Source organism: Staurois parvus, unplaced genomic scaffold (genome assembly GCF_062004578.1).
Source record: "Staurois parvus isolate SC_StPar_1 unplaced genomic scaffold, SC_StPar_1.0 ptg000090l, whole genome shotgun sequence".
NCBI classification, from domain to species: domain Eukaryota; kingdom Metazoa; phylum Chordata; class Amphibia; order Anura; family Ranidae; genus Staurois; species Staurois parvus.
Window position 1 is genome coordinate 18,503,326 of NW_028317886.1, and position 17,946 is coordinate 18,521,271.

The 17,946-nt window shown below is 40.4% G+C and overlaps 1 protein-coding gene across 3 annotated transcripts in view; it reads right to left on the bottom strand.

Moving 5' to 3' along the window:
• The window catches only part of FHIP1A (FHF complex subunit HOOK interacting protein 1A), a 310,572-nt gene that overhangs the window by 183,439 nt on the left and 109,187 nt on the right, over positions 1–17,946 (bottom strand). For all 3 annotated transcript variants that reach the window (XM_089670462.1, XM_089670461.1, XM_089670460.1), the window contains exon 2: positions 10,715–10,789. The gene's annotated coding sequence lies outside the window, so the exon portion shown is untranslated. The remainder of the gene's footprint in view (positions 1–10,714; positions 10,790–17,946) is intronic.

Sequence of the window (17,946 nt, forward strand, 5' to 3'; positions counted from 1 at the left end):
ACCCTCAACAATAACCCCCCTCCCTGCCTCTCAGCCCTCAATAACCCCCTCTCCACCCTCAATGATAACGCCCCTCCCCGCCTCTACACCCTCAATGATAACGTCCGTCCTCAGCTCTCCACCCTCAACTATAACCCTCGCCTCTCCACCCTCAATGACAACCCCATTCCCTGCTTCTCCACCCTCGACAATAACCCCCCTCCCCACCTCTCCCCCCTTCAACGATAACCAACCTCCCTGAATCTGTACCCTCAATGATAACCCCCCTCCCCGCCTCTCCCCCTCAATGATAACCCCCCTCCCTGCCTCTCAACCCTCAATAACCCCCTCTCCCCCTCCCCACCCTCAACAATAACCCCATCCCCACCCTCAACAACAACCACCCCCCTCCCTGCCTCTGCACCCTCAACAATAACCCGTTCCCGCCTCTCCACCCTCAACAATAACCCCCCTACCCGCCTCTACACCCTCAATGATAACTCCCCACCCCAGCTCTCCACTCTTATCTATAACCCTCCCGCCTCTCCACCCTCAATGACAACTCCATTCCCTGCCTTTCCACCCACGACAATAATCCCCCTCCACACCTCTCCACCCTCAACGAGAACCACATTCCCTGCTTCTCCACCCACTGGGTCCTGTGTAATGATGGGAGTGGTATAGGGGAGGGGGTCCTGTGTAATAATGGGGGGAGGTAGTATGGGGGGAGGGTTTTTGTGTAATGATGGGGGTAGCATGGGGGGAGTAAATAAATAATATCAGTTTCTATTTGTTGCTTTCACAAGGTAAATAGTCTTAAGAACATTCAACCAGAAGAGGTGAAAAACATTCGACCAGTAAAGTAAATATCCTAACACTATAGGATAGGAACATTAGACTAGAAATGAAATAATAGGAGGAAGACCTGTGATTGGAGAATGGAGAGTCCTGTGCTCCCCATTGACAGTTTAAGGCCCCTTTCACACTGCCCCGCTGTGCTTTTGCTAAAGCGCAGCTAACCCATGGTTTTCATGGTGGTTAGCCATGCTTTCCAATAGACGTCTATGAGGTCCTGCGATTTGGAGTGGTTTCAGAGAGCACACCAAAGCTCTTGCATGCTGCATCTTTGGTGCACTTTCTGAAACCACACCGAAGCTGAGGAGCATCGTAGTTTATGGGAAAGCACAGGGCAGCTGTGTGTGAAGCTGCCCTAAAGAGTAAGCTACAGCGGAGGGAATTGATACAATGTAGCAAACACAGAATTCTCTTGTTCACCTTATGTGATCTGTACAGTTTCAGTCAAGTAAACTTGTCAATGAAGTTTCATCTCTGCAACATTATATCAATTCTGTATAGCAGTTCTGCCCCTTTCAGATGGGGCAGACTATGTCAAGCAGGACCGCCTGCTCAGTGGAGGTTCCCTCCGCTGATCCCCGTTGTGCAGGCGCATGACAGGTCTGTGTTCATTCTTCTTTGCAGAGCAAATGGGGGCACAGCTCACTGTTCCCTATAGGCAGTCAGATGGAAACAGATCGCCTGTCCCTTTCCATCCAACTGTCATCCAATCTAATCCGCCAGATGGATAGGGAACAGATCCCCATCTGTCTGTTTTTAGTGGACAGGATTGGATGCCTGTAGGACTCAGCAGACACATGTCCATTGACATCTGCCGCTCCATGAAGAGCAATGGATGGTTCAATCAGGTCCGCCTGAAAAACTGACAGGCGGCCCCGATCGGTCCGTCAGTGTGAAAGGGGCCTTCAGGCTCTGCAGTAGCCGATTCATTTACACTTAGGCCTGGTTCACACTAGTGTGATTTAAGATGGGACTTGACCCACAGATTCGCATGACAATGAAAAACACTTTGTTTTCAATGATTTCCGTTCACATGAATGAGATGCAGCACAGAGTTACTGTATTTTGGAAAAGGTTCCTGTACTACTTTGGTGCGTTTCCTGTGTGGTTTTGGCCCCATGGAATATTTAAACCTTATCCACGTTGCAACAAAGTTGCATCCAAGTAGCACTACATAATCACACTGAAAGTTGGATCAAAATTGTATCACAGTAAAGTGAGCCTAGCCTTAAACCTTATCTATGGTCAACATGTAAAACCATATATTCATTTCCACATTGTATTTCAATTCCCCCCAGCCTACAATATTAGCATTTTTAAACTCACTTTGCGAGGGTGCCCTCACATTAATTTCTTTGAATTCTGTGACATGTATTTACTATGTCCTGTGAGTAGGCATGCCTGTGTCACACATTTCACAGAGTCTGCCTTCTGAACTACAGAGGCGCCGAGAGCTGGAGTTTGAGAAAGTGGAGTCAGTACAGGAAATGCTACTTACAGGCAGCAAGGTACCATGGAATATGTAGTACTTAGAAATTAAAAGTAATCCAAAAGAAAAGAGCAGAGGAGAAGCTGCAAAGCATTCAGGGAACCCAGGAAGTTGTGGAAAGAGAAGGCCAAGAGACAGGCAGAACTCACAACATGAAAGGAGATTTTTCAAGTAAAATTATTTTGGATTGTCAAATATAACTATTGCTTGTATTACTATTACAATGTTGATGTTAACAAATAATAGTGTATGCAGTGACTATCAATCTCCTTTAAATACGTATATACTCTGATTGTCAGCTCTATCTAGTGGTCATAATGCTGTATTTTCTTGATTCACTCTAGTCTTATAAATTAAAAACAATCAAACAAAAGATATCATAGCCTAATAACATTCATTTGCACAAAATGAATGTTTGAGTGCTAAAAGTAAACAAGGTTTTGAAGTACTGCTGCTCTGAAAGCAAATGTACTGCCCAGATTTTTCATAAGAACATTTGTATAAAAATCTAGCAGAGCATGGCAAGCTTTCCTCTTCATCCCCTATTGGTAATAAGCATGTAACCCTTGTAGTGTGTGTATGTGTGTTGGGGGGGGGGGGGGTGTGTGTGCTCACAGCAGGAGTAGTTTTTTTAAATTGGTGTTCGGCTTTAGGATGCACGTAGCTTGTTTTTTTTTTTTTGCCTGAATCATGGGGTACAACAGTACATGCATATTGCAGGATAAGGAGAGACGTCTTAGAATAAATAATACAGAGGTGATAGTAATCATTTTAAGGAAGAGGTCATTTTGCTGACATGTGGGTGAATAATCTAGCTTAGTAACCATGTTTGTAGATAAGGTAAGAACACTTTTGTTTGAGTGTAGTGAGCACAATGAGTGTTTAAAATTTAGCCTGGGCAGAGGATATGGATAGAATATTAATAATTTTTTAACATCTTATCAGTACTGATCAGGCACCAATCAAGTGAGGGAAAGCTGAATATACACTGCTCAAAAAAATGAAAGGAACACTTTGAAAACACATCAGATCTCAATGGGGGAAAATATAATGCTGGATATCTATACTGATATGGACTGGGTAATGAGTTATGAATGTAAGGATGCCCCATCATTTGATGGAAATGAAAATTATAAACCTACAGAGGACTGAATTCAAAAACACCCTGAAAATCAAAGTAAAAAAATGATGCAGCAGGCTAGTCCATTTTACTGAAATTTCATTGCAGCAACTCAAAATGGTACTCAGTAGTTTGTATGACCCCCATGTGCTTGCATGCATGCCTGACAAAGTCGGGGCATGCTCCTAATGAGATGGCGGACAGTGTCCTGGGGTATTTCCTCCCGGATCTGGACCAGGGCATCACTGAGCTCCTGGACAGTCTGAGGTGCAACCTGGTGGGGTCGGATGAACCGAAACATGATATCCCAGAGGTGTTCTATTGGATTTAGGTCAGACAAGCATGCAGGCCATTCAATGGTATCAATTCCTTCATCCTCCAGGATGAAGCCTGCATACTCTCGCCACATGAGGCCGGGCATTGCTGTGCACCAGGAGGAACCCAGGACCCACTGCACCAGTGTAGAGTCTGATAATAGGTTCAAGGATTTCATCCTGATACCTAATGGCAGTCAGGGTGCCATTGTCTGTAGAGGTATGTGTGTCCCTCCATGAATATGCCTCCCCAGACCATCACTGACCCACCACCAAAACGGTCAAGCTGAGCAATGTTACAGACAGCATAATGTTCTTCATGGCTTCTCCAGACCATTTCACGTCTGTCACATGTGCTCAGGGTGAACCTGCTCTCATCTGTGAAAAGCACAGGGTGCCAGTGGCGGACCTGCCAATTCTGGTGTTCAATGGCAAATGCCAATCGAGCCAGGCAGTGAGCACAGGGCCTACTAGAGGACATCGGGCCCTCAGGCCACCCTCATGAAGTCTGTTTCTGGTTGTTTGGTCAGAGACATTCACACCTGTGGCCTGCTGGAGGTCATTTTGTAGCACTCTGGCAGTGCTCATCCTGTTCCTCCTTGCACAAAGGAGCAGATATCGGTCCTGCTGATAGGTTAAGGACCTTCTACGGACATGCTCAGCTCTCCTAGAGTAACTGCCTGTCTGTGCTGGGAGACACAGCAAACCTTCTGGCAATGGTACGTATTGATGTGCCATCCTGGAGAAGTTGGACTGCCTGTGCAACCTCTGTAGGGTCCAGGTATTGCCTCAAGCTACCAGTAGTGACACTGACCCTAGCCAAATGCAAAACGAGTAAAAAACAGTCAGAGAAAATGAGTAGGGAAAAAATGTAAGTGGCCTCCACCTGTAAAACCATTCCTGTTTTGGGGGTTGTTGCATTGTTGCTCATCTAGTGCACCTGTTTTTAATTTCATTAACACCAAAGCAGCTGAAACTGATTAACAACCCCCTCTGCTACTTAACTGACCAGATCAATATCCCAGGAGTGACTTGATGCTATACTCTGATTAAAAATTGTTCCTTTAATTTTTTTGATCAGTGTATACACCTTATAGGTTGTCAGAGAGATCAGGATCAGCTCTCACCTACCCTGGCTGTAGAACATTATCCATTTAACATGAGAGCTCAAAATCTTCATAAGACTGGACCTTTATTGAATGTTCTGAAAAGTTGTTTAACTTCCTATTGATTATCAAATAAAAGTGTGGAACTCAATGTTCCCGTATCTTTATTTCACCTAGATAGACTGCCATTATTCACGCTGAAGGCTACAGCTGTGTCTGTGTGCGAGTATAAGAACACCTGTGTTTAAAAACTGAAGGATGCCATCACGTTAAAATACCATTTTTATTAATTATCCAGCATAAAGAGCAACAATGGGAGTTCCAGCTGTGTTGTCTAGGTGTACAGCAGCATTCTCAAGAGAGATGTGGATTTAATTCAGAGATACACAGTGCTTAAAGGGTAACTAAAGTGTCACTAAACCCACTTCATAAAAAACTATCAATAAATGCTGTATTATATGCTGTTCATACTCGCTGATTCACTATGGGATTTGTTTTCTGTATTTTACAAAAAAACCTGGTTGACCCTGATGCTCTCTATCTCCACCTTTTGATCATGTGCCCAATGGAGTTGGGGATTTTGCAGAGCAGTGGTGGCAGCTACTGCACATGCTCAGTTTTCAGTGAGCTTCAATGCTAAGCATTTCACATCTGAGCAGCCCATGTGACTATAGAGTCACACATGTGCATGCATACATATTGGGAAATGACAGCCCCCTCTCTCCCTCCTCCTCCATGCCCACTAACCAGCTAAACACAATGGGGGCAGGATATCACATCTTGATCGATGGAGGCTTTATCTTTTTGTTATTCTAAAACACAAGCCAGAAGGGCAGTGGAGTTTTGACAGAAAAAAACCCTTGATGCATGTAAATGTGCATTAATTTATTTCAATGGCAAGAAGAAATAATTTATTTTGGCCAATTAAATTAATTAACACCCGAACACTTGAGCGGGTAAACACGTAAACTTTTTAACCACTTTTACAAGCGTCAGGCATTTTTTTGGGCCAAAACACTGCTGCCAGGACCAGGCTTCTAGAGGAGTAAAACAAAAAGTCAGTGTGCATGAGGGCCAAAGAATTGGAGGGTTGAGTTCTGCTTTAACACTGGCAATGCTCCTTTGGTACCCACACCACAAAAGAGTGGAATTTTGTAGCAAGCCAGGTTCAATTTTTTTTCTCCAGTTTATTATTCTTAGAAATAAATCAAAAAGCAAACAAAGATAAATAGGTAAACCTAGGAAATGTGGTTTATTTAAAGTTCTCTATACAATGCTTGATGACTGTGCTTCACTGCCCTTCCCTCTCGATGTGAGTATGAGTAAGTATGAGTCAGGTCTAAGCTGACTTAAACCAACAGGCTCTCTATAAGGTTAGAAAATATTTTCTCTACAATCCTTAAAGTGAAGCTCCACCCAAAAGGGAAAGTTCCGCTTTAAGTTTTTGTCCCCCGCTCCCCATTAAGGATTGGCACCTGGGCAATCGGAACGGAAGTGTTGCTCCCCTCCTCTCTCCGTGACAGGTTCCAGAAGACTACGGGACCATTCACAAAGTGCAGCGCTTCTCTCGCATGCGCAGTGGGCACCCGGCTGTGAAGCCTCAAGCTGTCACAGCCAGGTGCCCACACTGAAGATGCCACTGCCAGGGAGAGAGGACTGCCAGTGACACCACCGGACCAAGGGACAGGTAAGTGTCTGTATTTTAAAATGTCAATAGCTACAGTTTTTGTAGCTGCTGACTTTTATTTTATTTTTTATCAGGTGGAACTCCGCTTTAAAGTATATTTCCACTTTTACAGACAAATTTGAGTAAAATCTCTACATTTTTGTTATGTGTTCCCATTCACACAGTATACCTATTTCTTATTTTTTTTTTATTTCTTACCTTTCAGATGTTTTTTAGGAGAAGGTGGCATGACTGACTGCAACCATTTCTGAACAAGTTCAGTGTATTCTGTCCCAGTAGGCTTGGGACAGGCTCAGCTCCCTATCATTACCATACAATGAAAAAGGCAAGCTTCAAAATATTTAACCCTTTGTTAGAACAGGTCATGTTCACACCATTTTACAACTAATAATGAAGATTTGCCAGCATAGTACACACAGGCTTAATTATGGCAAAACAGATTCCCCTTATAAACAAAGAGAACTTGTAGAATTTTTTATTATTGCTGGAGTTTAAAAAAAAAAAATCTAAAAAAAGGTAGGCTGTAATTTTCAATTATTTTTTTTAAGTTATGCTATGTGAATGGGAACAAATATAAAGTAGGTCTGGGCTACAAAAGTGGAATACACATTTAAAAAATCTTGTACTGACAGAAAACAGTACTGTTTCCATTTGGATATACTGTATGTCTAAAGCTGGAAATACATCAGTAGAATTGTGTTTGAACGTAGTACTAGAATTCAGAAAAATAGTTTGTCAGAACAATTGATAAAAACCATTATGGGAAGGGTATAAAGACTCTGAAAAACATTGTTCAATTGCCAGGCCAATGTTTTGAATTCTACATTCGATTTTAGGATGAACATACACATTGTCATAAGTATGATTTTTCCTGAAAGAAAACCACGTTCACGGTAAGAATTAAAAATATTTCCATTCTCTTTTGGTTTTCCTCGTCACTAAGGTTGAAAGCGATCACAATTTTAACCAATTATCTACTGGAAAATCTAACAAGCATTCCAAATATACATTTTTTTGGACAATATTTCCTGGTGTATGGCCAGTGGACTGTACAAGATAAATCAACCGATTCCCCAATCCACACTAAATGGAGAAATCTCCATTGTATTCATGCAGCTCCTGCAATTGACTGTGTTCCTGAACAATGACTGCATCTGACAGGATGCAGTTACTGTGGGGCCAATAATTTTCTACCTGGTTCAGTCAATTTTTAACTTTTCTTGAACTAGGTGGTGTTTGTAGAGCCCCCTATGGCCAGAATTTTGACGATTCAACAGGAATCAATCAAAATTTCATCTGTTTATGGCTGGTTTTGTTGTCCTCGGCTTTATATATTTCTGTAACACGATCACATAGAAGCATTAGGCATGCAAATCATTAAAGTCAAACCTAAGCAAACTAGTTCTAGGCAGAAAGTACAAACCAGGGAGAACGTTTGGCAATGACAGCCTTCATATTTCTCTCAGTACAGGTTTCATTTAAAAGGATAAAAAATGTGGAAGCTGCTGAATCACCAATGAGAGAGGGATGCTGTAGAAAAAAAGCAAGTCTTTTTTAGTGAGTTATTTTCTTTTGCAAAATTGTTAGTATGACAAGGGCCTAGGAGGAATGTTCCCACTGGTACCCATTTGCAACCAGTGTAATAGGGCATTCATTCTTTTGCTGACCTCCACTATAAAAAAAGGGAGAAAGAAGGCCTCTTACATTGTTGGTCAATGTGAGCAAGACTGCCCCCAATATTGGTGTAAAGTGTGAAAAATGCCCTATACATTCATGGTCAGAAGGACGAATGTGTTTCTGTAGACCACCAGTGCAAGGGGCATCCCTATCATTATTGTCTGCCAATGTTAGAGTCAGTCTCCCTGACCATGAATTTAAGGAGTGTGCATAGTCCTACTGACCACCAATGTAAAGGGCATCAATATAATTTGTATAATTTCATGAATATAACTGAAAATATTTTTTTTAGCATAGAGAGGATGCTAAAATGATTTGGCACTGGCTATCAGTTTAAATTTTACTTTAAATTGCATTCAAAATTTTATAATTTTTTGCCATTTTTTAGTCATTTCCAGACTGTCTATAGCAAACTTTTGTAACCTTTTCAACACAGAGGAACCCTTGAAATAACTCTCTAGGCTCACGGAACCCTTGCTAAAAATGAGTGTATCTATAACTCATGATACATTAGAGTGCTGGTCACCAGGAAGAATGCTCTTTACACTTGTGGTCAATGGAAAGAAGTACTCTCTTACATAAAGCTAGAAAGGTCAATGGTGTCAGTGGGAACTTAACTGAAAGACAGACATTGCTCATTGCTCAAGGAAACCCTAGGAACCTCTGGAGGAACACTGGTCAAAAACCCTGGTCTATAGACTTTCAACCATATATTTCATTCAAATTTGAGAAAACCTTACTATATGTTTGTTACGTGTTCCCATTCACACAGCATACATAAAATATGTTTAAAACATACTGTATTGTTTACCTTTTAGATATTTCTCATGAGGAGGTGTCATGGCTGACTACAAGATTTTGACCACTGTTAGGCCAGCCATAAAATTTGTCTGGTTCAGCAGGGACTGATCGAATTACAATCCATGTATGGGCAGGTTAGTTGTACAGAAGTCGATTTACCTATTTACTTCTGTACAACAAGCCTGTTGGATTTTTCCTGATCAATCTGTGGTACTACCTATAGCTGGAAGCACAGATCGTTGTATTCTGATGGTGTCTCCCTGCTGTCAGAATACAATAACTCAGAGGGAAGGATTCCCAAATCAACATTGTGTGTGTGGATGGGGGAATTGGGTCATTTTTTTTCCGTTCAACCCAACAAAATCAACAAAAACAATTACCCATACATGAGTCAATTTTTTTTCCTTCCATCATGGGTGGAAAGAAAGAAAATTGCTCAGTTCCCCCATCAACACAATTAGTGTTGATGGAGAAATGCTTCCCACAACACAATTGTGTTCTGCTGGGGGAAGGTGGGGCGTGGGAAGCCTTCCCAGCCAGAAGGACATAATGATTACTACTAGCAACTATAGCCACTGGCAGTAATCGCATGTAAAAAAATCCAACAGGTTGGGTGTACCCATTTTGATTGATGGATTGACTTGGGTAAAATCAGTTCACCCATACACGGTTCCCTGTTGTACCAGCCGAATTTCTATCCATGTATGGCCAGCTTTAGACTAAGTCTCTCCTAAGTCTGTACTCATTAACAAACAATGCAAGAAGCCAAGGTTCTAAACTTTTAACCATTTGCTAGGACAGACAATGGGAAGATCTAGTTACAACTGATAATGAAGATCTGCCTGCACTGTACACACAGGGTTAAATATATCAAATACAGCTGCCCAGTCTCCTCCTAAACAAAGAGAACTAAGCCCTGGTTCACACCAGTGCAACTTGTCATGCAGTTTAACACTTTCGCATGACAAGTAGCACCCTATTGTCCGCAATTGATCCATTCAAATCGGTGTGACTCCAACTTTGTTGGAGTTGCACCGAATATAAAAGTAGTTTCTGCACTATCTTTTGCAATTTCAGGCGTGACTTGTAAAGATATCTGTGCATGAATTCACACAGATGTCTGACAAGTTGCACCTGAAGTCTCACTTACATGCAACTTTGAAATCATGTACCGTTATGTGAAGATGCACGATTTCAAAGTCGAATCCAGTGTGAACAAAGGCTAAAAGAGGTTTTACAGTGTCGAATGATGTAGAATAGAAAGGTATACTGCATTTTTTTAAATATATTTTTTTAAGTTAAGCTATGTCAATGTAATCATGATCAAATATAAATCAGCTTGGTGAGTTACAGATTTCCCTCTCGTATTCATAGATCATGTTACAGACAGTAAAAGCAATGAAAAAACGTTTTTCAATGAAAGAGGAGGAGGTAGGTCCTCATCAGAAACTTTTCCACAGCAGCTTGACAGAAGATCCAAAGATATTAGTCCCCCATCGCCACAAATTCAGAGACAGGAAGAGGACAGGGCATCCCTGCAGTGAAGATTTCTACAGTATCCAGCTGCCTGCACCTTTACGTGGGACATTTTTTATGGCTTTTTTTATGTCTAAACTTTAGCTTTAAATGATGACAGTAATTTTTCTTGAATCATCCTTCCGTTTTTGCCTGTGATGTGGTACTCACCAAACACTTTAAAGATAAGATCCATTCTGTATCTAGTATCAGTGAAGATCATGCAGAGTAGCCCAAGATAATTTCCTAAGAAAGACAAATCAGAGAAAATATGAGAAAAGCTGTTTTTTTTAATAAACCCTATGGGGCCAATTATGGGAGCTGTTCAAGAAAATTTACACACTACATGTCAGCAGTTTGGTTTTCACTTTAAACAAATTTTATAGGCAGCTACAGACAACTCCCCTTTGCTTCATATTACCCATAAAACTATTTAATAAATACTCTCAGATGATCTTCAATGTTGCAAGTACATCTGTCTGACATGCACATGTCTGAACATACACAGGTCACCTGGGTACCTTAGGTACCTAATATGTTTTATGCACAATATAGAGTACAATGTGCATGGTATTACAATTAAATCTGAACTCCAGGCAAACAGCTAAATACACAGAAAAAATACATATGTACGGTATATTGTAGCTGATGAACGTGCCAAAGGATTTGGAATTTTTCTCATACAGTCCTAAAATGTTAACAGCTCTGTCACACAGCAAAAGCCCTGTCTGGCAGAGCAGACACATGATCTTTAGCTGCATTTAAGTAAGACATAGAGGTCTTGCTCCTCGAGGAGAATGGCAGGCGCATGGTTCAGCAGTCCATGTGTATATTGTAATAATCTCAAAGTGGGCAGGGGTTGTCCAGTAGGCACTAAGGGCAAGCTGCGATGGAGCGAAGCAAACTCTGTAGTAGAAGAAACAAAGAACACAGCACCTCTAAGGGTATACTGCGATAATATTTAATAAGAAGGTAAGTAGCAACTCACATCTTAGGATTTAAAAACAGGCTCATATAGAGGAGATGTACAATGTTTGTAGCCAAATGTAAAGTGACTGATCCAGAAAGGAGATAGCCTAGGTCCACCAGCAGATTGTGCTATGTCCGGTGAAGCATGGGTGGTGAAGCCTGGCAGAGTCTCCAAGATATCCCTGGTTGGTCACGTTCGGCGTCTGATGTCATCAGTGTGTTCACCATATGAGCCTGTTTTTAAATTCTAAGATGTGAGTTTCTACTTATCTTCTTCTTAAATATTATCTCAGTATACACTTAGAAGCGCTGTGTTCTTTGTTATGTCTTGCTCCTCCCACAGTCTGTGATTGAACAATAAATGTAAAAGCAGCTGTCCGATATGCTCGTCTTTCTGTTAGTCTATTTTATCCTCCTTTCAACCAAACCCTTGTTAGCACAAGAGCATTGCAAGACATCTCACAGAGGTTTATATACTAAAGATGGAGCATGCAAAATCAGGTTCACTTCTGCATAGAAACCAATCAGCTTCCAGGTTTTATTTCTAAATCTTAATTCAATAAGTTGAGGTTAGAAGCTGATTGCTACCATGCACAGTTGCACCAGATTCTGAGTGAACCAGCTTTAGTAAATCTCCCCCGCTGTCTTTAGGTGAGTCAGGTACTTACCCTGCATGCATGAAAAAAATACATTTAACCATATATTAAGAAGAACTTCAGTTGTTTTTGTGTTTTTTGTAAGTCAGCAGCTAGAAATACTGTAGCTGATGACTTACCAGTACCTGGGGTCCAGCACTGTCTTTCCACAGTTGGTTCTTCTTATGGCTGTTGGTTTCCCACACTATCATCTTGGATATAGGAGTCGGCTGTGGCTTCCTGAGGATCCACAACCAGCCCCTTACTGCGCATGCGCAAGCTGGCTTGGTGCTTGTGTCCTAGGAGGCTGTGGGAGTGGAGGGAGTGGGACATAGAACATCATCCTCTCCTATTAAATTTGGTACTCACTCCCCCATCTCCAAAATATAGAGCTGTTCTTTTTTATGTCTTTATATCTGCCTGGTGTTTATCTTTGTGCTTTGCTAATTAACAAAAATAACAAAATTAGCTAAATTAACAGCTTCACTTTAATGGTGGCTGCCACAACAACACATACTCCCTCAGCTTCAACCACTAAGTTTGGCTGATTGAAGCAAAAAAAAAAGGAATATATAAGGTCAATAAATGGTCATATTATAACCAGGCCCTCTGTCACACTCTCCTTCTGGAATGCCAGCTGATGCACAAAATCCTTTTTGTTAGGTAGACATCTCCCTGCTTGATAATGCAGCCTTCACCATATACAGCAATTCCTCAAAAGGATATAAGAGGATCATCTAATGCTTTCCATATTAAATAAAGCTTATTGACTTCAAAATCGTACTAGTGAAACGGAACTTGTAATACTGCATGTAATGGTGCCGGTGCATTCACTCCACCTGCAATGACTGCAGCAATTTAGTTCAGCCAACAGCTTTGCCAAAAACTCCTCCCAGGAGCGTGCTGACGTCATTGACCAACTGTGCTTGACGCGTTTCGTCCCAATGAGACTTCCTCAGAAGCCCCTTCATTAACAGTGAACCCTAATTAAATTTATTAAATCCTTCATTCCCTTTTTTTAATCATTCATTTGTAAACTTTTAAAATTTTGTTAGTTTTGTTTGTAGTGCCAAACTTAAAAAAAATGTTTTGTACCAGAAACACTATTTTAGTGCCCTTTTAAAAAGGAAAAACAAATCACAGATTAAAATGTGTAGTTAGTCCTAATTAGTTTTTTAAACAATATATACAAATGCAGAGTCTGTGCCAACTGGATAAATAAATAGAGTTATTTCAAGGTAAAACACCAAGAGCTCAGCTGCAGTTACTAAAAGACAAATAGTCTAAAAGATATGAAAACATGTAAAGGTAATATTCGTGACCATATAAATACAAGTGAAAAACAAATTTCATGGGAATCAACAAATAAATATGTGCTAAAATTCTGATCACAAAAATATATTAAAAAACTCAAAAATACATAATAGTCGTGTTTCAGTGCCTATGTATCAATATATATGTGAATAATTAAATAAAGTCAAAGTAAAAATTCATGCGTAAATAGATACCATATATAAAAACTCATAATACAAAAAAAACTGTCCAAAATTCATATCCAGTGCATACGTGCAAATTATCCAATACTGTATATAGTGCTGGAATGTGAAAAATGCTGTCAATTCTTATCTGCGATCACACAGCACATCACGACCTCTCCCTGAGCACACTCCATACTCACCAATTGATAGAAAGGACCAAAAAACATATATGTAGTTATGGCCAAGGTGTAAGTTCATGCAATATTAAAGTGGTTGTAAAGGCTTAAGGTTCTTTACCATCATGCATTCTATGTATGAAGGTAAAACACCTTCTATGTGCAGCAACCCCCTCTCCCCCCCCCCCTCAATCCTTACCTGAGCCCCCTCTGATCCAGCAATGTTCACGATAGCCTCAACTGAATGGGGACTCTCCCTCTTTATTAGCTGAGACATCAGCAGGAGCACATTGGCTCCGGCTGCTGTCAATCATAGCCAGTGAGCCAATGAGGAGAGAGCAGGGGGTGGGGCCGAGCCACAGCTCTATGAGTCTTATGAATAAACAGAGTGCTTATGCGCTATTAGATGTGTGACCTTTTTTAAAAAATATAAAAGTGATATCCAAATAAACTTATTGCTGCAGTCCTCCACTTGTGTAAGTTAACACAATAAAATAATATATAAAACAATGAGACCCCACATGATTAAAAATAGAATAAAAAAATTAAAATAAATAAACCATATGACAGTCCCAAAAATGTAGACCTAGTGTTGGTGCTGGTGCTCAATATATTATCTTCAAAAAAGTGTTCTACTGTGCTTGACAAAAGTGCCCAACATGATCTGACTCACCACTACTCAATGACTACCTATTTCTAGAATGGTCATTCGCGCTTATTCGGGGTAATTCCCAAAATGCCGGCGATCTTCAATATATGATCCTATACTCATATCCTAAGATGATCCATGAGGATCAACAAACTAGTTGCCAAAAAATTGGTGGTCTCCAGACAAAAGCAGAACAGTGAATAAATATATATCACCATATATATATCACCATGTAAAAAGAAAATAAGCAAGGGACATCCCATGGTGTAAACCTGTATGGTATATTTATTGGGGGTAAAATAAATACAAACACACTCACAGACAGAGTGCCTGAACCCGGCACTTGGTATATTCAGCTTTGTAACTCAAAATGGAGTTCACTGTATTGGACGCTCACCAGAGCTAGTTGGTCAGCTTCACTTACAATAGAGGAGTGTCAGGCTGACACTAAGGATCTATTGCTCAGTCACAGTTAGTACTGTTGGCTCCAGTCATGTCTCTAAACTGCAAGCGGACAGGCTGTGCAGGATGACATCACAATCCAAACCGCAGCTTACGCGTTTCAGTGTCAAGCTGTCATCACCTAATAAGTTTTTACTATTGTGATTTGTAGTTAAAAAGTTAATCCGTATTATTTTTATTATTGCCTTAATTCCCTTCCCAATCCTTTTTTGCAGTTTTAAATTTATATTTGTTTTTTTTATTACTGAATTAAAGTGCTCGAGAGGTGGAGTGCACATCCAGGTAAACTGGATTTTTCGCTATTTGCTTTTGTTAATATAACTAAGCACCAGGATCTGCAAGCTCCCAACTCACTGAATCAAAATACATGCTTATGCCTTTGTTTCCAAAAAGTTCATTTAGCCAGCCATAGATGGATCAAAATTCAGCCAGCTCAGCAGGAACTGGACAAATTTCGATCCATCTATGGGTAGGCTGGTTGTACTAAAGTCAATGTATCGATCAACTTCAGTACAACTAGCCTGTTTTTTTTCTGCTTTTAATGTATTATGCCGGAGTAGAAACCCCCCCTGAGCTCTTACCAATGGAACACAATAGTGCTCCTATCACTGACTGTGTTGATAAGAGAATCAAGCAGTTTTCAGTCCTTCAACCCAAGGTCAAAAAATTGCATAATGTATGGCTAGCCTTTGATGGCAAGATCCCATGACTCCAAATACCTAGTTCAAGCAGATATTTAATTTATACATAAAGTCCAGTGGGCTGGGTAGTCAGCCACCATTGTTCCCAGTTTTGTCTGCTATCAAAGTACTGTACTCCCTAACCACCAGTGGGAAAAGCCACATAACCTATTTCATTTTCCAAAATATAGATTTAATAAAAAAATCCAACAAGTGTGCTGCTCTTTTTTTTTTTAATCACTGCGGCAGCTGTGTGGGCATGGGAAGCCAATCACAAATCTCTCTCATTCCCCAGGAGATTTAAGAGACTGATAGTTTATTTTAAAGTTAAACTCCAGCCTTATCATCAGTCTAGCACTGTCCTGAAAATACTTATTCTAAGTTCACTGCACACTGTGATCCTCTCACAGTGTGCATTACAAGCTGCAAAAAAGTCAGATAGAGCACACCTCATTTCCTGGCTGGAGAACATCCAGCATCATGCAGCTCCTTCTTTTCCAGCCATACTGTGCCTGGCCCACATTATTTGGATGTCAGTTCATTCATGAAGGCTTAGCATCAATGGTGGCCATCAGTTAGGGCAGTCTGCATGCAAATACAGCTGGTGTGCCCCATAATGTGTCCTGCTGTCCCCCCTGTATTGTGTCCTCCAGTGCTCAGTCCTGCTGCCCCCTGTACACTGCTTTTCACAAGTTAAACCCAGAATTGAGCATCTGTGCAGAAAAAAACAGCACAAGTTTTGCATCAAATAGGTAAGTTTTAATATTTTTTCTATGATTGCTATTTCTTAAAGTTAGCTCGCTGACCACGCCAATGTACATTATTTCACGGGTTTCCTGAGATCTCAAACTTTTTGCCAGGGGTTCCTCGAAGGTAAAAAAGTTGAGAAACACTGATCTAATGTGTTTCAGCTTACCAGTCCTTAATTGAGGTGGTTGCATTAGTTTTCTTCAGGCTTGGTTCACACATAAGCAGTGCAAATTTGTTCAGTTTTCTAGTGCGATTCAGTCAGCAACTGTGGTCTCATTTAGGTGGAATACCAAAGCATTTTTAATGCATTTTAAATGGAGCTGCGATTTAGGATTTTGCTTACATGGGCTCTCTCTCTCTTTCTCTCTCTCTTCCTCTCTGCTCAGAAATACAGGGTACTTCTATCAAAAACGCACTGGAATCGCATTAGGTCTGAACACATAATAGTTTCGCAATGTGATTCCAATTAAACTCTATATACTATAAAATCACAAACTCGCACTTAACCCTTTTTCAAAATGCACTGCGGCTAGACTGCATATACTGTATGTGAACGCCCTCCATAGGAAAACATTTTATTCCTCATGTCATGCGATTCCCTGCAGTTTAAAACGCATCCATGTGTGAACCAGGGTTTATTAAGCATATTTTTTGGAAGTACAGAAAATACCTGTTGCTCTTGCCAGAAGCTGCAATAATATACATTTCTGTTGTTGAGTTTAGATATGCCTTAAGTCATTTGATTTGCATGGCAGTCGGGTTACTCAGCAACGGCATCATGAGTGTGAAATAATAAAATTGATGTCTACATTAGCTGCTCTACGCACTGTGATCTTGTTTTACATGTGACAGATTCACTTTATGTCTTAAAAGCTGTATTTGAAAAGATAGTTTAATATGTAGATGAAAAGGAATCGTAGCCTCTCACAAAGCAATAAACCCTCACACCAGATTAACAATCATTGAATATTCAGCTGTATTAATAGAGGTATCTATATACAGTTGTATTTAACATATGCCAATTAGTTTTTATCAACTGCTTCATTACTATTGTGAAATGATAATATTCCAAGATTGAAAATCTATGGGGTTCGATAATTTTGATAAAAAAGCTTTCAGGGTGTCTTAAATCTATTGAACCTATTACCTTCTATGTAACTATTAATTGAAATCCAGAGCTGTGTTATTTGTCACTAATTATAGTGCTGGAGGAATCAGCACATCCCTCCTATGCCCTGGACTAGTATGTCTACCACATCATCAGCTACATTAGCACCTTATGCTGTCACATTAGTCACTTTGCAGATGACACCTTTAATAAACCTTCCTGCAGGAATGAGTGTCGAGATTAGAGAGATTTAATTAAGACAAAACCAGTTCTAGATAATATTATTGTCTCTGTATTGACACTGAGAGCCAGAGAGCAATTTTAATCAATGTAAAATTATATGTCCAATAGCTGTATTAGTTACGAAGGGCATCCTTTCAGCCATTGCAGCCCATTTGGTTAATATGGATCTCCAAGGTCAGTCAATAGGCTCAATTGACAAAATTTTAAGGCCTCATATACATTTGTGTTTGGAGAGGCAGTAAAAACATACATG